Source organism: Micromys minutus, assembly GCF_963924665.1.
Source record: "Micromys minutus genome assembly, chromosome: 2".
Taxonomy (NCBI): Eukaryota; Metazoa; Chordata; class Mammalia; order Rodentia; family Muridae; genus Micromys; species Micromys minutus.
The window spans coordinates 21364000-21390876 of NC_137971.1; the positions used below are offsets into that span (position 1 = coordinate 21364000).

The 26877-nt window shown below is 35.4% G+C and overlaps 1 pseudogene across 1 annotated transcript in view; it reads right to left on the bottom strand.

The window, feature by feature from the left end:
* The window catches only part of LOC308417021 (cytochrome P450 2C29-like), a 144877-nt pseudogene that overhangs the window by 36882 nt on the left and 81118 nt on the right, over positions 1–26877 (bottom strand). The window contains exons 10-12 of the transcript in view: positions 12661–12810; positions 7873–8033; positions 5784–5960 (exon numbers count right to left, since the gene is read on the bottom strand). The product of the transcript in view is annotated as a cytochrome P450 2C29-like (transcript). The remainder of the gene's footprint in view (positions 1–5783; positions 5961–7872; positions 8034–12660; positions 12811–26877) is intronic.

Below are 26877 nucleotides of genomic sequence, written 5' to 3' on the forward strand. Positions count from 1 at the left end.
ACAAAATACTTGCAAATTAAAACCAAGAACACATCAAAACAATCATTCACCATGATCAAGTAGGCTTCATCCCTGGGATGCAGGGATGGTTCAATATACAAAAAACCATCAACGTAATCTACCATATAAACAAATTAAAAAAAAAAAAAAAACGCATGACCATCTCACTAGATGCTGAGAAAACATTTAACAAATTTCAACACCCAATCATTTTAAAAGTCTTAGAAAGAGCAGTAATCCAACCCTCGTAAATATAGATAATAGAAGCAATATACAGCAAACCAACAGCAAACATCAAAGTTAATTGTAGGAAACCTGAAGTTATCCGATTAAAATCATGGACTTGACAAGGCTGCCCAGGCTCCCCCTACCTATTCACCATAGTACTGGAAATCCTGATAGGAGAAATGAGACAGCAAAAAGAAATCAAAGGGATACAAATTGAAAAGTAAAAAGTAAAAATATCACTATTTTCATATGACATAATTGTATACTTAACATGACCACAAAAATTCCATCAGAAACATTTAAAAGCAGATAAACAACTTCAGTGAATTGGCTTGATATATAACAAACTCAAACAAATCAGTAGCCTTTTTCTACTCAAAGAACAAACAAGCTGAGAAAGAAATTAGGGAATATATTCCCTTCACAATAATCGCAAACAATATGAAATATCTTGTTTTAGGCTATTGTGCTGAAAACTGCATGGAACTGGTACATAATAAATAGGCAGGTGGATCAATGGAATAAAATAGAAGTTCCAAAATGAGCCCTCACATTTATGGTCACCTGATTTTTGACAAAGGAGCTGTAAACATTCAATGGAAAAAGGACAGCCTATTCAACAAATGGTCCTGGTCTAACTGGCACTCAGCATGCAAAAGAATGAAAATAGACCCTTCCTTATATCCTTGTACAAAGCTCACGTGTAAGTGGATCAAATATCTCCATATTAAACCAGAGAAACGAGGCACAGGAGAAAATTTTCTGAACAAAACACCAATGGCTTCTGCTCTAATGTCAAATATCTACATATGGGACTTAATGAGATTGCAAAGTTTCTGTAAGGCTAAAGATATTGGCAAGAAAACAAAACGGCAGCAAACAGAATGGGAAAAGATCATTACCAACTCCACATCAGATAGAGGCCTAATATCCAAGGTATTCAAAGAACTCAAAAAGCTAGACACCAGAGAATCAAACAACCCTATTGAAAAATGGGTTACAGAGCTAAACAAAACATTCTCAATTGAGAAATATCGAATGGCTGAGAAATATCTAAGGAAGTGTTTAACATCCTTAGTCATCAGAGAAATGCAAATCAAAACAACACTGAGATTCCAACTCTCACCAGTCAGATTGGACAAGATCTAAAACTCAGATGACAGCAGATGCTGGCAAGGTTGTAGAGAAAGAGGAACACTTCTCCACTCTTGGTGGTGCTGTAAACTGATACAACCACTCTGGAAATCAGTCTGGTGATTCCTCAGAAATTTGGAAATAGTACTACCTGAATATCCAGCTATTCCACTTTTGGGCATATAGCCCAGAGACACTCCAATATACAACAAAGATATATGCACCACAATTTTCATAGCAGCTCTATTTATAATAGCCAGAAGCTGGAAAGAACCCAGATGAATGGATAGAAAATTTGTTGTATATTTTCACAATGGAGTGTTACTCAGATATCTGAAACAATGACTTCATGAAATTCTTAAAAAAATGGTTGCATTTACAGAATAACTTTCTAGTGAGTTAACCCAGTCATATAAGAACAGACATAATATGTAGTCACTGCTAATTGGATACTAACCCTAGAAATCTCTTAGCACCCTAGAAACAACTCACCGACTATTTGAAGTTTAAGAAAAACAAAGGCCAAATAAATGAAAAATCATTATGCTTAATCTTTACACACCAAGAAAATTTTGACTATTTCCAGGTTACATCTTGTTTCACATGTACTTTATGCTCATTGTAACTAGTAAGATTAATGCATACTATCAAAACTCTAAAAAATCAAGTATTGACAAAAATGTATTGATATACTTTTATGCAAAAATGCTAAAAATCTAAATTAAAATTTTAAAAATACATTTATCTTTTTTTATAAAATAAAGTTGTTCAATTTTAAAGAAAAACAAATTGGAAAAGAAGAATTAAAACTATCAGTACTTGCAGGATATTTAATATTATAATTAAGTTACTGCAAAAATTTCACCAGAGAACTCTTACAGCTGATAACATCTTTACTATAGTGCCTGGATACAAAATTAACTCAAACAAATCAGTATCCTTACTCTACTCAGAGGACAAACATGCAGAGAAAAGAGTTGGGGAAAAGATGCCCTTCACAATAGTCACAAACCATATGAAATAAGTGCTGAGACTTTACTTAAGCAAGTGAAGGACCTGTATTACGAGAACTTCAAATCTCTGAAAAAGGAAATTGAAGAAGATCTAATAAGATGGAATAATCTCCCATGCTCATAGGTGGGAAAGATAAACATTGTAAAAATGGCCATCTTACCAAATGCAATCTACAGATTCAATGCAATCCCCATCAAAATTCAAACTCAATTCTTCAAAGAGCTGGAAACAGCAATTTGAAAATTTATCTGGAATACTAAAAAACATGGAATATCAAAATCCATCCTCAACAACAAGAAAACATCTGTGGGAATCCAACATCCCTGACCTCAAGCTCTATTACAGGGCAATTTTGTTAAGAATCATGCAGTATTTGTACAAAGATAGGCAGGTAGATCAATTAAACAGAATGGAATATCAAGAAATTATCTTTTACACATATGGTCACTTGACTTTTGACAAAGGAACTGTAAACAATCAATGGAAAAAGGCCAGCTTCTTCAACAAATGGTATTTGTTCAACTGGCACTCAGGATGCAGAAGAATGAGAACAGACCCTTTCTAATCTCCTTGTACAAAACTCAAGTGAAAGTATATCAAAGATCTCCACATTACCCAGGTACACTGTAACTATTAGAAAAAAAAGAAAGGAAAACCTTAGAACACATAGGCACAGCGGAAATTTTCCTGAACAGAACACCAAAGACTTGTGCTCTCAAACAAAGGATCTAGAAATGGGACTTAATGAGATTGCAAAGTTTCTGTCAGGCTAATGTCATGAAAACAAAATGGCAGCCAACAGATTGGGAATAGATCTTTACAATTCCCACATCTGATAGAGGTCTAATATCCAATATATACAAAGAACTCAAGAAGTTAGACTCTAGAGAATCAAACAATTTTATTAAAAAATGGGGCACAAAGCAAAACAAATATTCTCAGTTGGAAAATATTGAATGGCTGAGAAGCATCTAAGAAAGTGCTTGACATCCCTAGTTATCAGAGAAAAGCAAATCAAAACAACCCTGTGATTTCACATCACACCAGTCAGAATGGCTAAAAAACTCAGATGACAGCAGAGCTAGCAAGGATGCAGAGAATGTGTAATACTCCTCCACTGACGGTGGGGTTATAAGCTGGTACAACCAGTCTAGAAATCAGTCTGGCCATTTCTCTGAAAATTGAACATACTCCTGTCTGGCGACCCACTTATTTCACTTCCGGGCTTATACCTAAGAGATGCTCCAACATACAAGGACACATGCACCACAATCCTACAGGACAAGGACTAATAAAAAGATCTGATTATACCTTAGAATAAATGCTTATAAAACAAAAATAAAGAATAAAGGTCCCTAGGGGTGGACTAAATGCGCTCTCTTAGCTTTAAACTTTCTGAATGATAATGAAAAAACCAGCAGCAAAGAGACATTGAATTATAGGTCAAAATTGGAATTGAAACATGCTGCGTATTTTAATAATGTGTTACCACCAAATTGTGAGTCAGAGAATGTTTTGTGTTGAGGTCATGAATTTGTTCATATCATACAGAAAGAGAAGCTATTAATACTATGAAAACTAATAAAGCTCAGAGTTAAGCATGGGTGTTCTTCTGAAAACCTTGTCCACTGACCCCAAAAGAAGAAAAAAAAAAACAGACCCTAACAAGTCACTGCCTTCTCCTTCAAGACAGAAAATCCTGAATGAGAAACATTTACCACCTTTTACTGAAAGGCCTATGAGCAGGGTTCTGATCTCCTGCATTACAGAGCCATCCACAATGCAGAGCAGCAATAGGACTCTAAGCTGGCCTTTTAAAACAGACTATTCTGAATACTGTGTCTTGCACAACCAAGTTGAGACAACTCAAAGGATCACAGAGCAGGGCGCATATATTAAGAAACATCAGCAATGAACTCCACAACACAAGATTCCAGAAGATTAGAAAGTTTCTACATAGAAATTGTTCAGGAAGCAGAACCCATGTTACAGCAAAGAGACGCATCACTGTAAAGTTTTATCTCAGTTTTAGATAGGTACTACTGAAAGGTCAACCAAAAAATCACACCAAACAATAAAGAATCCTGGAAAAGACATTGGAAAGGATAGATAAGCAAAAATTGAGCCTGGGTTTGGTGTCTGCAGATGGGATAGATTCCTAGGTGGGGCAGTCTCTGGATGGCCATTCCTTCAGTTTCAATTCCACCCTTTGTCTTGGCATTTCATTTTGACAGGAGAAATTTGAGTAAATATTACTGAGATGGCTGGGTATCTTCATCACTCAACTGAGGGCTGTGCCTGTACACTGGATATGGTTTCTACACCTTCTGTCTCCACTTTGTTGGGTACTCCATGTAATGTTCTCCGCATTTGGTCCTGGATATCTTGGGTCATGGCTATTCCCATGAAAAATATCAAATGGCTGAGAAACATCTAAGGAAGTCCTTGACTTCCCTAGCCATTAGGGAAATGCAAATAAAAACAACCCTGTGATTCCACCTCACACCAGTCAGATTGGCCAAGATCCAAAACTCAGATGACAGCAGATGCTGGTTAGGTTACAGAGAAAGAGGAACACTTCTCCACTCTTGGTGGGGTTGTAAACTGATACAAACACTCTGGAAATCAGTCTGGTGATTCCTCAGAAAATTGGACATAGTACTACCTGAAGATCTAGCTATTCCTCTTCTGGGCATATACCCCAGAGACACTCCAATATACAACAAAAATACAAGCACCACAATGTTCATAGCAGCTCTATTTATAATAGCCAGAAGCTGGAAAGAATTAATATTAATTGATATTAATTAATTAATATCAATTAATATTAATTGATATTAATCTGATGCTGGAGCTGACGGAAATAAAATTTTGGCCACAAGAAAAATCCCTAGATCAATCCAAAAATTTATATATAGCTTGGTGACCATATATGTTACATTCCAGTAAAAAAAAATTTTTCTTTATCTTGTTTGGTTTTGTTTGGATTTATTCTTCCCTTTGCCTACTTAATACTGTGATGAAAGTTAGAAAGATGGAAAAATTTCAAGGCAACTTATGTTCACTCCATTGTGTGGTTTTTGCGAGATGTTATTTTAGCCAAGTCTACAGAGAGAAGAAGCATGGGAAGAAGCCAGCAGGCAGATTCTGAGTGAACATTGTCTGAAAGAGGAGTTTCTTTGAAGTGCATCTCTTTTTCTTTTATTTTATTTTTTAACATTTCGCCATTCTTATTGAGGATGAGAGATATACTGACTACGTTTATAAACATGATTTACAATAATGTTAAACTTTGTTAGATTGTACAAAGTTGGAGGAAACTGTCTTTTTCAATCCAACAATAAGAGCATCCATTTAAGCTTTAAAAAAAATAAAAATAAAAAATAAAAAATAAAAAGAAATTTTACCTGCTTTTGTTTAATCAGGTAATAATCAATATAGTCCCGAGGATTTGTAACATCCAATGATTCCTGGTGTTCTTTTATTTTCTCCATCAGGAAACTTTTTATATAATTAATATTTTTTGCTATCTTTTGATGACTTCCAGGACAATAGTCAATGAGTGAAGGGAAATGGTTGCAGACCTATAATCAGACCAAGAAATTATTTTGTTAAGACATGTTGCTTTAATTTTAGTTGTGTACGTGTGTGTGTGTGTGTGTGTGTGTGTGTGTGTGTGTGAATGTGTGTGTCTGTCTCTGTGTGACATTGTCTGTTTTGGTGTATCTCTCTGTTTGTATACATAGCCATGCATGCATGTTATATATGTATGGCTTGACTTTGAAGGACAGACATGTCAGATCCTCTGAAGCTAGAAATTGTTAGCCAACAAATATGGGTGCAAAGATTGGACACATGTTCTTTGGAATATAACACATACAATTAACCACTGATGTATCTCTCCATTTTCTGTCTGTAGGGATAATATATTCTGTATGCTGTAAAATGTATTTTTGTTTCATTCAAAAGCTGATTTTTCTATTCGACTCTCAATTTCATTGCGACACAGCATTGCAACACATATGTTAAGAATCTCTTGTATGAGTTTTGTGTAAACAAGGTTTTACATTTATTCTCTGACGTGTCCATGAAAGCAGAAAAGCAAATAACTATGCAATAGAAAGTATACAACAGGACTTCCCCAGTCAGAGGATAATGAAGAAAAAGATAGAGAGGATTCAGCATGAAGAAGGGACCAAGTGAGACCTGAAAGCATTATAAATCTGAAGTCCCGAGACCAAGTGCAACCCAAAAATGCAAATGTTTGGGGATTTTCCTGGTAGGCAACCAGATTAGATTAGAGAATGAGAAAAGAAAATAATGCTTAGATATTGTGGTATAACTTGCAAATTATCTTGGTCTCTCTGAGTCATTATTGGTGAACTAGCTAGGATAAGGAAAAAGTAACTCTGTGCTATGTTACTACATATATAGATATTAATACTCATTGTACATCTGCCAAAAAACATTTTACATGGACAGATGTGAAGAAATCACATATCTAACATTTATGCAATGCATAACTAGGATTTACACATTCAGATATTAATAAAAATGGTATCTAATATGAAAAACTATTTCATTTCATGCATGGAGTAATGTAATGCTCTGTGATGGTAGAAAATATTCGTTGAAAAATTCCTCACTAATTGATTTAACATCACATGTTTCACACATTAATTATTGCAAGTATGATATGATGTAAATTATTATCATTTACAGTTTTCTGGTGATAGCAGAAGAGAAGTGTTGAGTGACTTGATCTGCAGCCAGAAGGTACATTTAACTTTAGAAAATTAGCCTCAGAATAGAGTGAATACTTAGAAGTCAGTGGGGTTTCTAAGAGCTTTGAATACATATGTAAGTCATGTCTTACCCCTTACAGGTTTCTCAGTGAATACACAGTTATTAAGCAAAGTTTAGGAGATGCCAATTTAGCTTAGGTCAACCATGTAAGAATATCTGTGCTCCAGACACCATATTCTCATTTCTACTTGTCACCTCATTACTAGGATTGTGACTCAAATATCAAATCACTGAAAATATTCAGGATTTCAATAGAGATTTCATTACCACTAATATTTTTTAGACTATGAGAATATTCCTTCCAAACTAACATATCCCTGCCAAGAAATATGTTGAAAATTGCTTAGTAGTTCAAAGAGAACAAGAATATTGCATAGAAGAATGTCTTGTGAGTAATTGGTCATACATCTAAATGCGAATACTGTACATTATATCAACAATTATGTGTACATCATTAGGAAGGTCAACAAATAGGGAGCTAGAAGGATTGAGCCAACCTAGCCTTTGTACTTCTGTTTAGCTATTGTCCTAACAGTGGGCTTCAGCCTCCCTTCTAGATACTCTTTCCATTATATATTGGTCAGAACTAAGGTATCTTTTTTAACCTCACTGTTTGGTTCATATTAAATTTAATCTGTGACCACAAAGCACCATATGTGTTCTCACAAATGGAAAACATCCGGACTTCACCTGTAACCATGGGGAGCTCAGAATCTTGACATTCTCATTTATTTTTTCCATCAAGGTGAGAAAGTCTTTATCCTTATAATCAAAACGATTCTGGAAAATAATGGAGCAGATGACATTGCATGGAGCACAGCTCAGGATGAAGGTGGGGTCACAGGGTGAGCCTGAAGATTTAGAAAACAATTAGAAAAATACAATTAAATAAAAAAAAGACACACAAGACTTCTGTTAACAGGTAAAAATTCTTTTGGAGTGTAAAACTATATCTTCTATACAATGTTTCTAACAGCCCAGCATTTGCTATGTATAAAATTGATATATCATTTTGATCGTAACCTTGAGGTGATTTTCTGAGAAAAACCAAGATTTATAGATTTGTAAACATTTCACAAAATCATTGTTATCAAATTTCTATGCTGTTATAATGCTCAAAATTAGGCATCACATTGATGTGTATAATCTTACAGATTTAAACTTCATGGGGAGCATATCTATTAAACCACTTCAACAGTTTTAACTTAGTTTTATATTGAAAGAAAACAAAACATAAATTATAATCATAAAATTTAAGAAATTCAGGGCAGAATTATATCTTATTGATTGCCTATGTGCTATATGATACTCAGAAGGAAATAGAAAAGTGTATATCTGGAAGTCCTGTATCTACAATCAGTAAACCAAAAACATAACTATTGATCCAAGGAAAGAGGAAAGGGAAACACTGCATGTAAGTTTACATATGAGGGGAAAAACGTGATGAAAATTGTGCCTTATTACACAGAAAGATTGTGAAATTTACCAGGGCTGTGACAACATTCATAAGACCAAACCAAGGTAAAGCCAGACCTAATTCCAGTATGGAGAGGGGAGATGGCTACAGTGTCAACAGCATACTGGCACTTCTTTGTTCTTAAGGCAGAATTATTTGGTTTCCATTAAGAGTATAGCCTATAATATGTCAACCATATTTCAGAAGAAAGCCACACATACAGGATATTTCTTACCCACTATTAGATAATGTTCTGCTTACAGTAGATGATGAGCAACATTAATACAATACTGAGGATAAACTGCAGAGAATAAGAGACTTCAAAATGGTTAGACCTGAATCTAAATTTTGTAATATCTCCTTCCTTGAAAGACTCAGGGACCATTGAGATTGAGGGAAGAGAAAAGTAATAAATGACTACAAGAAAACAATGTGTTCTGGGTACAGCAGGACAGCTACTCATATAAACTCACAGCAAAATGGACAGGATAAGCAAGAACTGTGCAAACCAAAGTCAAAAAATAATCTAACTTGGTAGTGAAGGAATTATTTGTAATTATTAGTTTCTGGAAGGGGCATGATCAATTTCCCCTAAAAGTAAGTATAGCTGCCACCCCTTATTAAATATGTATCTTCTTACAGCAAATGGGAATCCATCACAAAAAGCCACAATGTTTATAGCAACAGATTTTGGGGATACTAGCCTCAACAAACTCATATAAATCACAACTGCATGCATATCTCAGGAAACATGCAGAAGCAGAGGCCAAAAAAACCTGTTAAAATAAGAATATCCAGAAACATATAGTGAAAAATCCTTTCCCATAAATGGCTACAAACATGATTGGGAAAATGACTGAATCATTAGATATGCTAATGTGAGAAGATAAAATATTCAGAGGCTACCATACACAGGGAGCTACATATGACATTGGGAATATTTATACTTTGCAAGTGAAAAGTTCATTTATTTGTTTTATACATGGTTAATTGCCAATTCCTGGATTTGACATCCACATAGTGGGTAAACTGAGACATACAACCATTACAAATCAGTGCTTAAAGTGTCTGACCAGAATGTTTCCAGATACCTACTAGGGCAATGCAAAGGCAGATTAGAAAAGTTACTCAGCAGATATTTCTGAGAAAAAGAAGGTAGCTTAATTACTGGGACTGGCACTCTGTGTGGCTAGCAAAATATCAAACAAAAAAAAAAAAAACAAACAAACAAAAACTATGAACTCTTAACTCTTTGGTGACAGAAAGAAAGAGAAAAAAAGAGAGAATGTTCACTCCCTCTCTCTCTAAATGGAAGAAACAAAAGCCAGAATTCACCAACCTCATAAACACAAATATGCATGCATATATACCTATACACACATGCATACAGATATAAGAAGCACACATACATAATCCCTCATAGAATGGTAAGAGCAAAGCTTCAGCAAGCAGGCATCAAGTATTCCACACATACATATATAAATAAATATGCACCACACACACACACACACACACACACACACACACACACACACACTTAGAGTTATGGATGAGTAAGACAATGTCCCAGCAAAACCATTCACACATACACATACTTGATGTATGGCACAAATAATGTTCCAGCCACACTCTATTATACTTTATTCTTTTTTTATTATATACATATTACTTCCACAGATAATATATCCCAGCATAATCTTTCAACAGTATATAATTATAATGTGATGACATATTAGTTTTCTTCTAATGAATGATTATGAGGAAACAGAATGCTTACCCACACCTTTACAATAAAAGAACATTACATAGTACTGATAAAGAAAACCAATTATGATAAAAAGCCCACATACATTCATCAGCATGAATCTTCTATATATTAACAAAGTGGGAAAAAGCAAGAGAGTTTTCTAAGGCTGTTTCTTTTACTGGCAGGCAGCAATTTGCTGTTACAAAGAAAGAAGTCATTATAATATTATTTATCTGTAAAAGTAATATTGTAAAATTCCTAATCGCAAATCTAAACTTTTATATAAAATTCAGTCATATCTATCTTGATTCCACAAAGTGCACATCTATGTGTCAAAAATTCTTAATAAATCATCACAGGAAGCTGAGGGAAAATGGGTATAAAGTATCAATTATCAACAGTGTAGCCTCAGTGCAAGTCACAACAGAGAGTACTGCCACTGTTCCTGTTTCCTGAACATAAAAGTTCCCTAGCTTAAGGAAGACAATATCTTTCTGAACTTTATATTTTTTCCTATGATTTTATGATATCAGAATAAAAGAACTCAACCTAGCTTAACTAACAACTTTATTTTTCCCAACATTTTCTAAGGGTGGTAGTTATTGTTGGCAATCTAAATCTCTAAGTTCTTTTATAAGGTGGTGATAGTGTCATATTCTTCTCCAGCAGCAATTCCCAAAAGGCATCAAGCCCTATTATTTTGATTGCTACCAAGACCCCACATTGAAGGACTGGTAACCCCATAACGTTTTCATGTAACTCTTAGATTAAAAATGCAGCAGGCAGAGAACAACCACATAAGAGCATAAAGTCCTCAGGTCACATAGTCCTCAGGGCTATGTCACACAGAGGCCTGTAGATTTATGTTAATGCCATACATGATTGGACATGAATGAGATGGCAGGGAAAAGTCAAGAACTGGAAGTGGAGACAGGAGTTTGAGGGGTTAATCATAATAGAGGATTTATATCCAAGTAGTCGTAATGGGCGGTAGGTAAATATCCATATTTTAAGGGTCTCTGTAGGTCATTTTTTCTCATATAGGAGGGCATCTTGTATCTTTGTCCACTGAATGTAATCTTATTGTATAAAGGGTTTGGGGATTGAGAATTTAACAAATAAACCTGCTTGAAAAGCTACCAGTTTTGAAGTCATGTGTGTGTCAGGCAGTGGGGGAAAAAAAAAGCAGGTGCAGGGCATTTGTATTCACCCACGACAGCAGCAACTGGGTGGGCAAAGTGAACCACCTGGGAAGGGAATAGGATAGAGAGTTTGGCCTGCAGACCCTGTGACCTAGTCCATGCACCTGGCTCCATTCTCTAGTGGCATTCACAGAGTGGATAAAAGGTTAAGCTAATTCCTTTTAATATTTACTGCAGATGAGGCCCACCTATATAGCTATGGTAACTGGTGGGCTGTGCTCCAAGTTCCAAAGCCATTGGTCCTTCTTCCAACATTGACCCTCGGCAGAGATAATCTGCCATAAAATCATGTATAATAAATCCAACAAAGTAGATACTCAAGAGTCTGTGTATGTGAGCATAAAAATACATGTACACAAAAATTAAGAAAAAGAGGCTGTCAACTGTAGGATGGGAGAGGCATGAGATTGGGACAAAGGAAAATATCTGGAAAGAAATGCAGGAAAAAAGGAATGAAGTATATAATTCTATTTCAGTTAAAAATATGTTTAAAGCAAGTACAAAATTCTAAAAGCACTAATAAAAATTTGGCTAATATAGCATTTATGTTAGCAAAAACTGGATTTGATGGACATAAAGTTGGATATATAGGAGAGTAGGGGAGATCACAATTAACACATATACAAGATTTCCTAAGCTGTAATAATTTTCAAATAAATAGCTGTGCATTTTATATCATGCTATAACAGACAAAATAATGAATATTCCATATCCTCTGTTATAAAATGGTAACCATGAACTACCTCATTTATACCCAGAAATATAAATATAAATGCAGAAAACTATAGTGCTCCATAAATGTAGGAAAACATATGTAGTTCAATAAAATGGAAACAAATATTCTCAGTCATCTTTATCAGTAGCAGGTATTCTCTGGTGAATTGATCCACAAGAAGATACTACATTTGTGCTAATGAGAATGCATTATTTCACAACTCACAGCAAAAAGTTAACATGAAACCTATATTACTAATTTTGGTTAAAAATAATAAAAATATTTTAGATAGAACATTCTCACCATGACTTCAGCATGTACATCTAAATTAAGATGCAAATGTATGACTTGTATTTACCTTTGGTTTTCCTCAGTTCCTCCACAAGGCATTGTGCTTCCTCTTGAACACGGTCCTCAATATTTCTTTTCCCCATGCCCAAATTCCTCAGAGTTGCAAGTGAGAAGCGCCGTAATTCTTTCCATCTGCTTCCATTGCTAAAAACAATGCCTAAAGAATGGAGAAGATACTAGACATAGGTGTTAGGAACAAGTGAAAAATAACACCATAGAGAGGTCCCATTTTACCTAATAACAAAGCCTACCTGTTTTTTTCAATCTTATATTACTGTAAACACTATGCAACACACACCTGAATACATGTATTTACTTACCAAACCCTTTAATAATTTTGTCAGCTACTGGAAAGCTTCCCCGACCAGCAAACTCCTCACCATGATCAATCAGAGCTTCCTTTACTGCTTCATACCCATGCAATACAACAGTGGGTTGTGAGCCCAAATACAGAGTGAATACGGGGCCATAGGCTTTTGAGAACTGTAAACAGAAAAGAAAATACAAATACTAGCAAACATATATAACCTTAATCTACATAGTATAAACCCCATTAACACTGATAGTATCTCTGTATTTTAATGTTTTTATTTAGGCAAATATGTTCAAATAGTTCTAAAGCCTATTTATATAACATTACAGAAATTATAGGTAATGCCTGCAGTGAACCACAAATGGTTCAGAGTTTAGGCAGTTGTTACACAAAGATTACAATGAATTTTTATAACAAGACATTCAGGAGGACAAGAACCACCACTGCTCCCCCTGGTAACATTTGTTGTAACATTCTTAGTGCTTTCCCACTCAAACTACAATCACCCTGCTCAATCACCTCACTTTGTCCAAGTTCCTAACTTGAGCAGAAATGCTCCCATCAATCATAGGCTACCTACATCTACTGAAAACCAGCCAATAACTAATGAATTCCTAGCCTCTCACATGACCAAAGAAATGCACTTATATAAAGTGAAAAGAGCCCCAGTCCCAAAAGAACAGATATAATATGCAGTCACTGATAATTGGATAGTAGCCCTAAAAAGCTCTGAATACCTTATAAATAACTCACTGGCCATATGAAGCTCTAAAAAAACAAAGGCCAATAACTGAAAGCCTCAATCCTTCGGAGGAAAAAAATAAGTGCATAGTACCCTCTTGGAATATGGTACTCCTGGACCTTAAATCATTAATAATCCAAGAGCTAAAAATATATAGCCTTGTGGCATTTTTTCATATTTAAAAATTATTATGTTTAATCTATACACACCAAGAAAACTGTTTCCATGTTACGTTCTGTTCTACTTGTACTTTGTGCTTATGATAACTAGTAGATTTCATTGCATACTATCAAACTTTTAAAAGAATTAAGTACTGAAAAAATATATTCATATAGTGTTATTCCGAAGTGCCTTTTAAAATCTGTACATGTATCTCTCTTTTTAAAATAAAGTTGAAAGAGAAAAAAAATTAAAATGATAAAAATATGCCTAACTAGGCTCTGTGAAAGCCTGCTTCACAAAGAGACCATAAGTAAATATAAATAAATAAACGTTATTGCAAACAGAAAAAATGTGTAAAAAGTCCATGTAGCTTAAGTCTCTTTATCTCCTGCTGCTATCAGCAAGAATGAATTGCCAGAAGCTATCAGCTTCTAGCCCCGGAGAGCAAGACAGAGTTAAATTGTCAGTTCCAAGTCCCATAAAATATTTTCAATGAAATCATAAAACAAAATTTTCCCAACATAAGGGAAGAAATTCTATAAATTAAAAGAAGCAGAGAGAATACCAGTTTAATTTGAAGAGAAAAAAATTAAGTTGGAAAAAATTATCCTTCTGAACATTCACCAAGAGATGCAGCTAAAATCAGAGCCTCACCAGTTACAATTATGTCTCCTAAGAAGCTGTACTTCTCAACCAAGTATAACATTATGGACAGAGAGATGGTGCTGGAGGTGTTTGGCCCCTTCAGTTTGGTAAGTGTGTGTGTCTGTGTGTGTGTGTGTGTGTGTGTGTGTGTGTGTGTGTGTGTGTGTGTGTGTGTGTTTGTGTGTGTGTGTGTCTCTGTGTGTGTCTGTGTGTACACACCTGCACACATATTAGAAAGTATATAATGCAGTTACTTCTATTTTGACAGCAGGTTTAACAGAAAAACACTACACTTAAAATTATTTCTTCCACAGTCCCCAGGAAGAGATGTTCACAGAATGCTAAATCTATTTAGTACAACATGTGTTTTGTTTATACTAAGTCAGAAACATGCCATTTATTAATGTATAAGAAAAAGAAAATCATATTGCTATCAAACCCAATCTTATGTTAAAATCATTTTATATTAAAATATTTATTATATGTAATATAAATATGCACACACATACGTGTATTTCTGTGTGTGTGTTTGCACACCCAAGTGCATGCATGAACACACAAATCTGCATGTCACAGAATGTGTGTGAGGGTCAGTGGACAACTTTCAAGAGTGAGTCACCTTCTAAATTGGGTTACCAGGGATCAAATTCAGGTCATCTACAGTCTCCAGGATGTAATGGTAGCAGATGAGTTTTCTTGATTGACATTGAAATTCATTTCTGCCAGAATTTTTCAACAAACCTGTCTCTTATCATGGCATCATTCTTCTAATTAATTCCCAGACATATAATTAAGGGCCAGAGCATTTTTGACTATTATGGTCACATGCAACCGTGGTGATTGCCAGTTCTGATTTACATGCTACTAAAGGTGTTTTACTATTACAGTCATTACAAATATGTGAGTATATGTTCAGAACTAGAGCAATCCATGATCACAGGTCAGAAAAATTCATATTAAAAAATTAGGCATTCTACCAAAAACAATCTAGATATCCAAAGCAACTTCAGTTTAAAATCTCAATGCTAGAGCCTGAGAAATACAGAGCTGGATGCTATTAACCAACTGTTAGACTGAGAATGGGGTCCCCAATGGAGGAGTCAGAGTAAAGATAGAAAGAACTCAATGGAAAACTGGAAAAACAGATAGTGTTTGAAATGTAACTATGAAAATATCAATAAAAGTTGTTAAAAGAAAAATCTCAATGCTATGTGTGTTCCATTGTGACTTGGCTACCTCAATCAGGATTATATTTTATAGTTCCATCCATTTCCTAGGTATTTCATGAAGTCATTGTTTTTAAAAGCTGAGTAGTTTTTCATTGTGTAAATATACCACATTTTCTGTCTCCATCCCTCTGCTGAGAAACATCTGGGTTATTTCCAGCTTCTGGCTATTATAACTAAGGCTGCTATGAACATAGTAGAGAATCTGTCATTGTTAAATGTTGGAGCATCTTTTGGTATATTACCAGGACTGGTATAACTGGGTCCTTAGGTAGACCTATGCCCAATTTTATGATGAATCACCAGACTGATATTCAGAGTGGATGTACCAGCTTGCAATCACACCAGCAATGGTGGAGTGTTCTCTTTATCAGCATCCTTGCCAGCATCTGTTACCACCTGACTTTTTGACCTTAACCATTCTGACTGGTGTGAGGTAGCATCTCAGGGTCTGATTGATGTGCATTTCCCCAATGGCTAATGAAGCTGAACATATTTTAAGTGTTTCTCAGCCATAACAGAATCCTCCATTGAGAATTTCATGTTTAGCTCTGTACCCTATTTTTAGTAAGTTTATTTGGTTCTCTAGAGTCTAACTTTTTGAGTTCATTGAATATTTTACATATTAGAACACATAGGATGTATTCACTGGTAAGTGGATATTAGAAAAAATCTCATAATACTTATGAGATAACTTACAAACCATATGAAGGTCAATAAATAAAAAAAAAAAACATAATGTGGGTGTATATGTCCTACCTAGAAGAAGGAACAAAAGAAGGTTGGGGGTTGGGGGGACTTAGGGAGAAGAGAGGAGGGCAAGAAAAAAATTTAGGGGTAGGATTAGGTGTGGGAAGAGATAGGACAGAAGTACAGACAGACATAAATTTGAACAGAGGTGTGTAGCAATAAATGAGGAATGGGGAACAGGGAATAGCCACCAGAAAGTCACAGATACCAAAACATCAAGGGGGTCCCAGAACTAGTGAGGACAATATTAGCTGAAATACCCAACAGAGGGGAGAGAGAATCTGTAGAGACCATATCTAGAGGTTAGGCAAGGTTCCCAGATGAGGGATGTTGCCACCCACGCTTCTTAAAATTTTAGCCTATAATAGCTCCTTCTTAAAGAAAGTACAGGGACAAAGAGTGGAGCAGAGATTGAGCAAAGGCTGTGGAGAGACTGTCCCACCTTGGAATCCATCCCATATACAGACTCCAAACCCAGGCACTTACTGATGGTAAGAAGTGCATGCTGATGGGAGCTTAATATGAATGTCTGATGAGAGGCTCTGCCAGAGCCTGAACAATATAGTTGTGAATGCTTTCAGTGAACCATTATACCGAGCATAGGACACCAATGAAGGAGTTAGGGTAAGGACTGAAGGAGATGAAAGAGTTTGTATTCCCATATGAAGAACAACAATATCAACCAATCAGACACCCCTCAGAGCTCCTAGAGATTAAACAACCAACCAAAGAATACAAACAAACAGAACCATGGCTCCAGCTGCATGTTAAACAGAGGATGAACTTGTCTGGCATCAGTGGGTAAGGGTCCTGTGAAGGCTTGATGACCCAGTATAGAGGAATGCTAGGGTTATGGGTAGGAGGGATTGGGATGGTTAGGATAGCACACTCATGTAAGCAAGGGGTAGAGTGTTGGAATGTTGAGAAATTGCAGGGTAAACCAGAGAGGGAGATAATATTTGAAATGTAAATATACAAAATAACCAATATTTTTTTTTAAATCCTGATGCTACTTTAAATGGAAAAAAAATAATCTTAATAACTGTATGGATATTAAAACAAGCTAGTTAGCTAAAACAATCTTGACCAAGACTATACTTTTCTGTTGATGTAATAAACGACTACAACAAAAGGCAACTATAGATAGACAATGCTGCAACTGTGGTGCTTGGAGGCTAGGCTCCACCTAAACCTGGTAACAGAGGGTGGAAGTTCATCCATGTGGCAAATGATCAGGGTTCTCACATCAACAGCACCATTATCAGTAAGGTTTTCTATATTAGTTGCAGAAATTTATGGTATTAATTTTTCACTTTCTTTACTGTGTTAATTACACTTTATAACTCAGATGCTTTCATTTGAATTTCTAAAAAAAAAATTGAAGAAATCATTCTGAGAATTGCTAGAAACCTATTAAATAGAAACTCACAGGAATCTGTGAGGGTGATCACAGCCCAAATTGCCCACATTAAGGGATATAGAACCTGAAATGGCCTCTTGTTAAGACCAGGCAAGACTTCCAGTGGAGGAGCAGAGACATCTTCAAATCACAGTTTATCATGCCTACAAGGTGTGCATGTGTAAAGTTCGAACAAAATTTCAGAGAATGACCAAATAATAACTGGCCCAACTTGAGCTCATACCTCGAAGGAGAGCCCATCCCTGACACTATTTTTGATCTTCCGCTATACTAACAGATAGGAGACTAGCATAACTGTCATCTGATGGGATTTAATAAGCTGCTTGTGGAAACAGATGGAAGTTCACAGCCAAATATTAGGAAGAGCTAATAAGAAGCTTCAGTCAGGATGTGAGTTACTAAATTAATTAATGCAATAAATGGAATAACATAAATTTCTACAACATGAAATCTTGCTTGTTACTCAATTCATGACAAACCCCAGCTGTAAAGGGCATAAGATATGCAACTTGGCAAGAGGTATATCCTTATGGTTATCTGTAACTTTAATGATTCCAGTACTACATTTTCATTTAAAGCAACTCCCATTTTATCTTTGCTATGAAGGTATTAGAAAAGCACATAGAATACTTACATTGGTTAAGGACTGGCTGATGTTCTTCAGATCTATCTGGAGGAAATTACCAATAATTGGGAGAGGAGTGGGGCCAGAAGGGAGCTTCCCTATCCCAGAGCTCTTTCTCCATAGAGAGAAGAGAATGAGAGAGGAGAGAGTAAGCACCAGGAATGTGACCAGATCCATGGAGTCTCTTCTAACAGATACAGTTGTGTTCAGGCAGCACAGAGCTTTTATACCACTGAAGCAGCATGCTCCTCTTTGAGCAACATTAACTAATCAATTAGGAAATTGTTGATGTCACTCTCTCAAGTAAACTTTGACCATTTGATAGAGATAAAAATAAGATGCTTTTACCCTTCATCTTCACAGGGTGCCCATTTAATTTCTGGTAAACAGTAAAGATTTTAATCCACGTACTGATAATAAAAGTAAACAAACATGTGAGTCTCCAAAATTAATAGATTATTTTTTAGATCCAAGAACACTCCTCAATCATAAAATACAAGGTTGTAGCTTGGTAATCATATTTGACTTATATATCATATGAATATTTGTATACTCTATGAAATATTTTTATTTTTAAAAAGGTCATATTATATAACATAGGTAAGCCTCAAACTGACAATTCTGCAACATTGTCTCAATGATAGAAATATGCTTAAGCACCACAATGATGATGCATTCATTAAAATATTTATTTTCTGTGTTAAACAATCTTACATATCTTGTTCAATAAGGTATGCTTTATAGGTTCTCTCAGCCAATATAAAACAAAGGAAATAAAGTATACATATCAGTCACACATCTTTCCTCAACCATGAAAGCCCATTATTCTTTTTCTAAAGGTGGTGAAACAAAAAGACCTGTCAGTGTCTCACTGCTCATAGCTGGAGGAAGTTAAAATTCACTGTGACTTTCTACTGAGCATGCTTACTACTCTGATTTTACTATAGATTCTTAAGGAAAGTGTTAGAATTATTCATCTTCATTAATGCAGATGTGAAAATGGCTAAGCACAATTTTGTACAGAGAAAATAACAATAATTGATACTAGCTAAATCTCCCCAAATAGCAGCACCAACTCTATGCTTAATGTTCAAGTGCCTGAGACTAAGGGGAGATATTTCTATCTTAAACTACAGCTCTTGCCTTTTCTGCCCTTCTCTGCACAGAAGCATTCATAACAATTGTATCCACAATTTAATGACTATGTACTATATTGATGATAACCTACCACTATCACTAAAAGTAAACATGAACCTCTAGTTAATAATTATATGATCAATTTAACTTTGATGTCAAGGAAGTTTGCTTGTTCTCTGATGTTCTGAACTTCAGTTTTCTAATGTCATTGTTTACAGCAGAGAAAGAAGTGATTTGTTGTTTCTATATCATAGTGCTCTAACTCCCTGGAGAAATGACTTTAACAGTTAAGAGCACTGGCTTCACTTCCAGAACACACATGATGTCTGGAAATCTAATGTCCTCTTCTGATGCATAGATACATGCTGTCAAAACATTCATAGAGAAAAATAAATTAATAAAATAAAAACACTGGATGTAAAAAGAAAAAAACTATCAGAGCATGTGGCTTATTTCATTGTATGAGTTAACAAGAAGTGTGTATGAGTGATGCCAATTTATATTCAATAATGGTCCAGGCAATGGCAAAAAAAAATAATAATAACACGGCCACCAAAAATCAAATAGTAAAGTTCAATAGTTCTCTCATTTGTAGTAGCAAGAGGTGTTGAGACCTTCATGAGACCGAAGCCTACTGAATCAACTCATTGGGGCTCATAGAGGCTCATATAAACTGAAGCCACAATTACAGATGCTACATGAATCTGCATTAGGTCCTCTGCACATATAATGTGGTTGTTTTGATTAGTGTTTTCTGGAGGACTCCTAACAGTGGGAATCTGGGTGTCTCTGAATCTTTTGTCTGTCTTTGGACCTTTATTTTACTTCTTGGTTTCCAAGTCTAAACTTTATATGAGGTTTGTGCCTAGTCTTATCATATCTTCTTATGCAATATTTGGTCAATATCCCTGGGAGGCCTGCTATTCTCTGTAGGGAAGTGGAAAAGCAATGGATCTAAGAGAGAAGAGTGGTCATAGAGGCATTGGAAGAAGTGAAATGGGGAAAGGCTGCAGTCAGAATGTATTGCAAGAGAAATGAATAAACAAAAAGAAAAAAATATTAAAGATCTTTTTGTTATTTTTTACATCAAACCTTAGCAAGACCCCCAATCTACATGTCTATTCCTCCCTATGACTTGTCTTCACTGTGTTTTGATAGAGTGCCTCTGGTAATGACCACTGTTCATATGTTTCAAATACAAATACTGTAAGTGACTATAGTTAACACTCAGTAAAAGTGTTACCATGCTCCTTTCACATTCTCTTTTGTGTTGGGGAAGGGGAAGACAGTGTGTGCATGCCTAGGCCAGAAGTAAAACTTGGGTGCTGTGGTTAGATAATGTGTAGGTGGTTAGTCAAATGGATAAGTGAAGAAAAACTTGGTAGAAAAAGACAAAGAAGTCCATATTTTCATCTAACATATGGTATTAAGGGACATATCATTAAAAATACATGAGAGTTGAATGTGTTTGATCACACCTGTGTTCAAAGAACCAGGAATATTATTAATTTTTCATAAAGATGATAAAGCTAAGAAATGGAGCTCTGTCTCCAGTTAGCATAAATATTTCACATATGCATTCACTATCCCTTGCTAATGCTCTACATTTGGAAGGGGCGTCTCTGGGGTCACTGCAGGACGTAATGGCATATATACAATGTTTTCACCAACCCATGGTGACCTGGAAATTTCTCAACAGAAAGAAATGTTCAGGCACTTTTTTAGAATATTTTTGTGACCATTTGAGCATGTTAGACATCTTTTCTAAGAATGTTGCTTTATGTTTTGTTCAAAATGTGATGTATGAAAGAGCAAGGTATGAACTTCTTTCCAACATCCCTATTCACCTGTGCTATGTGATGATCTCACAAAAATTATTGCAAATATATTAATATGAAGTATTAATTCACAATATACCTTTTGATAACCCACGCAGTTGATTTTGAGTAGAAATCCATAGTGAGACTGAGGAAAGGCCATTCAGAGACAGCCCTTGCTATGGATCCAACCCACATACAGACACTAAATGAAAGAAAAGGGATGTCCAAGTCATGGCACCAATGATGCATATATAAAAAACAAATGAGATGTCATAATTTTTGGCACCAATGTTATGAATAAATTGAAGAGAGTGTGAGGAGATATGCTCCATGGAAATGTGGTGAGGCATGGAAGCAAAGCAGATGCCTCCGTGGGACCCACATTGGAAATCCCTTCCCCCTTAGGGTCTGCCACAGAACTTTTACAGTATAAAATAGTCTATTTAGAGCATGTGAAGGAGAGTTAATATTGTAAGAAGATAGCCTTGTGGCAAATTTTGTTATTAAAAATAATTATGCCTAATCTATACAAACCAAAAAAAAACTTTAACTATTTTCATGTTACATTTTGTTTTACATGTACTTTATGCTTATAAATAATACCATCTCGATGCATACTATCAAACCTGCACATGTATTTCTCTCTTTTGTAAATAAAGCTATAAAAAAATAAATACAAAAAAACAAAAAAGAGGGTAATAGATGCAAACAGAGAGAAGAGAGAATAATAGAGAAGCAGATGCTGGCCATGAGCATATGGAGCAACATGGGAGAAGGAAATTGGGAGAGGAGGGACAAAGGGAGTAAGGGCAAGTGGGCAAGAGAAGAGAGGGCAAGAGAGAGAGAAAGGGGCAAGCAGACCCTTTTATAGTGTTAGGTAACTGGAGTGGAGCATACATGGCTATTGCCAGGAAACTGTGGGGTGGTGTTCATAGAATCCCAACACCAAAGCCAGACACTGATGTAGATCCTAAAAAGTGCTAGCTGAAGAAGTTTGATATAGCTGTCTCCTGAGAACCTGACAAATATATATGTAGATACTCCAGCCAAACATTGCACTGAGCAAGAAAACCTCAAATGGAGAAATTAGGAAAAGGACTGAAGGAGCTAAAGGGGTTTGCAACACCATAGAAAGGATAACAGTATCAACCATGTAGACCTCCAAAGACTCGAGGGACTAAACCACCAACCAAAGAGTATACATGGAGGGACTCATGGCTCCAGCTGCAGATGTAGAGAGGATGGCATTATTTGGTATGAAGGGGAAGAGAGGCCTTTGGGCCTGTGGTGGCTCAATGTTCCAGTGTAGGGAAATACCAGGGCTCTGTGGTGGAAGTGGGTGGGTATGTGGGGCAACATCCTCATTACAGTAGAGGAGGTGGGTATCATAGGAGGGCTGAAGAAGGGAAACCAGGAAAGGGGATAACATTTGATTTATAAATAAACAACATATCCAATAATAAAAATAGAAATTCACAGTGAGAACCCCAAGTTCATTCTATCATTACTTGAATCTTCACACCAAATGGCAACTCCTAAGAGAACAGTTTTTTATCCTGGGGCACTCATGATACAAGTCACAGGTTAAAAGTCAATTTGGATAGTATCAATTATATTAGTTCTATTATTTGCTATAAATATCTATAGATATTTTCTTTTAATAAGGCATTAGTTATTCAGAGCACTTTCATAACAAATGCTACATCCAATAAAAACATATCTTTAAAGTTCAACCTCACTTGGTGAATGGTGTAACAACCTTTAGCAAAAAAAATGTGGGAAATAGAAGTAAAATAAAGAGAGGAAGTAGTATGCAAAACCTCTGCATTTTGCAAATATTATTATAATATGCAAAGTCCCAAAAGTTCTTTGATTCACAATAGGAATCACTTGTAACTCAGTTCCTGAAGGAAACAAAAAATGTACCTTTATGGGTTTTTAACTTTATAATTATTGATTATGATACTGTTTTGGCCAGTTCAGAAGATATACACAAGATAACATTATACAGACTATATAGGTTATATTTAGGAATAAGTGTATGATATATATATGTACATGTAGTAACAATAAAAAATAGGCCATGTATTTTTAAATAGAATAAAAAGAATATATTGGAGGACTTGCAAAACTTCAAACTCTGTGTATATTTCTTCCCATTTTTATTTTAATGTGGTTTCCAACCATTTTTTTGCTAAAGGTCTCTGGTAAAGCGCACATCACATCATCCACCAAGTTAGAGGAAGAGGAATATATTATAATAACAAACAATAAAGTAATTATACTCTTAAATTAAGAAAATTTAAAAAGAGTTTAATTTGTGTTTCATTGCAAGGTGCCAGAGGAGCACAAAGCATACTTACACATGCATTGGTCATGAATTGGGTGACTTTACCTACATCTAGCCAGAATAAACTGCCAATACTTGGAATTAGGGTAGAGACAGGAGGAAGCTTTCCTCTACCAGAACACTGTCTCCAGAATGAGGAGAATGAGACAAGAGAGTGTGAAAACTAGGAATATGACCACCTCCATTGAGTTCCTCTTTACTCATACAGCTATGGTTAAGCAGCCTGAAGCTTTTATCATGTTGCTACAGAAGTAATGTTATGTTACAATTGACTAATAATCTAGCTGCAGTTTTTCGTCTGTCTTTAATATGGTCCTTATCCTAGTAATAAAGATAAAAACAAGATGTTCTTCATGCCTAAAGAAAGTATCATAATATAGCTCAAACTATCTACTCATTGGCTTTACATTCCCAAGGTTAAAAGTCTAAGTATGAGAGACAATACCCAAGTTTAAATGTATATATTTGTTACCTTAAACATTTACCCATGCATAAGTGTAGCTTTATAAGGATTTAACAGATTCTGACAAATACAAGTAAGTAAATAAAGTGTGTTTAGTGTTAGTCAGATATCTTGAATAGAAGATGATGTATTATCCTGTCCTTAACACGAATATAACACAAGACATGTAAAATCAAAACTGTTGTGATTTGTTCTAATGGTGAAAAGACAAACAGAAGAACTGTCAGTATCACACAGTTCATAGAAAAAGAAGTTGAATTCAATGTGATTTTCTATGACCAGAGTTACTCACAGAAATTTTATTACAATTTATTTTTTATTGAAAATATATTTTTGTTTAAAACTATACATCCATGCCACTCCTTCCTCCACTATTTACAAACCCTCTCACCTCTCTTCTTTCCAAGATATACTCCCCCTCTGCTTTCATTTCAGAAAAGGTGCAGGCCTCCAAGTTATGATAGCAATATTGGACAAAGAAGATATAGTAAGACAAGGCAAGAGCCCTCAAGTTGAGGCTGAAAGGGCAACACAATAGGAGAGAAAATGTTCAAGATCAAGCAAAAAGCCACTTTTTGTTGGGAGTTCCACAAACCACAAAACTAACAGCTATCTGATTACTTAAAAAAGTATTGGGATTGTCCCCTTTATATCACTTTAGAAGTGATTCTAACTATTCATAACTAACCACAGACACATCACATAACTGAGAAAAAAGGTACTTGAGGAAATTCAAGCACTTGACTATATTGTCTCCTCACAAAAAAATGTATATTCTGTATGTTTTTATTCTTGTCTAACTTACAGATACTATTACAGTGGTAAAATATTATAACCAAAAGCAAATTGGGCAGGAAGAGCTTTAATTAGTTTAAAACTCCACGCCATGATTCCTCATGGGGAGAAGCCAAAACAGGAACTCAAGCAGAGCAGGATTCTAGAAGCAGGAGCTGATGCAGAAGTCATAAAGGATGCCACTTACTGGTTTGTTTCCCATGGCTTGGTCATCCTGCTTTCTCTTAATCCAGAATCACCATCTCACTGATGGCCCCACCCATCATGAGCTTGACCCTCCTCATTAAATCACTAATTAAGAATATGTCTACAGCCAGATTTTAGGAAGACATTTCTCAATTAAAGTTTCCTCTTTGCAAAACACTCTAAACCTTGTTTAAAGTTGACATAAATTTCATCATCATAATTCTGTAATTACTAAGGATAAAGGAGGTTGAATAAACAGCAGTTGCTGTGGCTTTAGTAAATCATAGGTGACTGCGTATATTAGAAAGCATAGTATAATATGACCAGACTGTTAAGAATGGACTGTGAGGACACAGATCTTATGAAGATTCAAATATTAATAGAATTAAATAAATTATTCTAATTATAAAGACAAATCTCGAACAAAGACTTGATTTATAGAGATGGTCTCAAAGGTGTTCTAATTGACTAACCAGATATTGCTAAGCTTTCTCACCCCAGAAAATTGTCTTTGGGACTATGTTATACAATATTTCATAAATCATATTATACACTTCTGTGGTTTTCTTAAAATGCTCATATCATTATTTATTCTAATTCTCTTTAATTTCTTTGTCTAAGCCAAAATTTTTCCCCACTGCAGATTAAAAGATGAGCCTAGGATATTCTGTCTTTCCACTAGGCAGACAGACACTATAAGTAGTAAAGCCAGGATTTGAGTGCTTATTTTGCCACTTTGTCCTCCATATGGGCACTAAGTTCTATTGCATTCCCCAACTTTTACTGACTGTGTACTTTAATTCAATGTAGACCTCAACCCTGTTCAAAACAAACATGAGTTTAATTAATAATTACATCAAAATTTGTGACATAGAGGCCAAAAAGGTTTGATCATAATTATCTTTCGAAACTAGTTAATGATTAGATTATTATTTTCTGACACAGAGGTCAAAATAGTTTGAAGTTAATGATCATTAGACCTCTGGTGACCCAAAGTCATCTTGCCCTATTGTTTTATTCAAAGTAAGCAGAATTTGTTGTCTGATTCATGTAGACCTAAAATCTAAAGAAACAAGTTACATTTACTGGAGAGATTTAGAGGATAGACTAAAATTGAAAGTTGGAAAATCTTAAATTGGTGACTCTAAGGGCCTAAATGCCCAGAGTACTAGCTGAGGACCAAGCCTATGGAATTCCTGGAGACATATGTCCTAACCTGTTGTATTTCTCACCAGATAATTGTGAGTGACTGATAAAATCTTTAGCTACACAGCATTCTCAGAAGTATCAGCACATAAGTAGTATGACTTTGGTACTTCCACTTTTCTAAATTGGTCTCAGAACTGGTCTGGGCTATGGGTTTGGGATGAGGTCCAACATACCACAATTTTTTCCAATGGGCTACCCACACCATTGCTCCCTCAATATCAAGAAGCTCAATTGAGAGTAACTGTCTTTAGAAGAGAATGTGGGATGTAGGTAACAAGTTGTAACATAAAAGATTACTTTTGAATGTTACCCACTAAGGAAGACTACTCGGACACATGTTGAAGCCAATAGAGAGTCTAGTAGCCATCAGGTACTACCAGT